The sequence below is a fragment of the Triticum dicoccoides genome, chromosome 4A (genome assembly GCF_002162155.2).
Source record: "Triticum dicoccoides isolate Atlit2015 ecotype Zavitan chromosome 4A, WEW_v2.0, whole genome shotgun sequence".
NCBI lineage: Eukaryota > Viridiplantae > Streptophyta > Magnoliopsida > Poales > Poaceae > Triticum > Triticum dicoccoides.
In genome coordinates, this window is record NC_041386.1 from 594,000,141 (window position 1) to 594,000,764 (window position 624).

The window sequence follows — 624 nt, forward strand, 5'->3', positions numbered from 1 at the left end:
AAAGAAAGATGGGATCGAGCAACGCCACCCCCTCCTCCACAGCTAGCAACAGTATTGACCGCACCATCTGTGTTGATCTTGATCCACCCCACATCCGGCGGCCTCACACTGAATCCCCAAGATGTTGCGCTGGGGTTGAGGTAACTCCAATAGTAGTAGATCATCACGGACTGATTTCACTGCATGGACCGGATCAAAAGAATCTTCATCATGCGTCCAACGGTTCCGGGCTGTCCAGATTGCATGTAATAATCTTGCATCTAACTGGATCTGCTATCATTTCATCCAGAAGTATGTCCTTCGCCTAAGTAGTTGGATGCAGCCACGGGAGCTTTAGATCAAGGAGCTCCCTCGCCCCCCCCTTTTCTGGGGTCACTGATCCTCTGATGGCATAAGCTATGGCACTCCGGGAAGGAGTCATTTTTGCCCAACTAAAGAAAGATGGGATCGAGCAACGCCACCCCCTCCTCCACAGCTAGCAACAGTATTGACCGCACCATCTGTGTTGATCTTGATCCACCCCACATCCGGCGGCCTCACACTGAATCCCCAAGATGTTGCGCTGGGGTTGAGGTAACTCCAATAGTAGTAGATCATCACGGACTGATTTCACTGCATGGACCG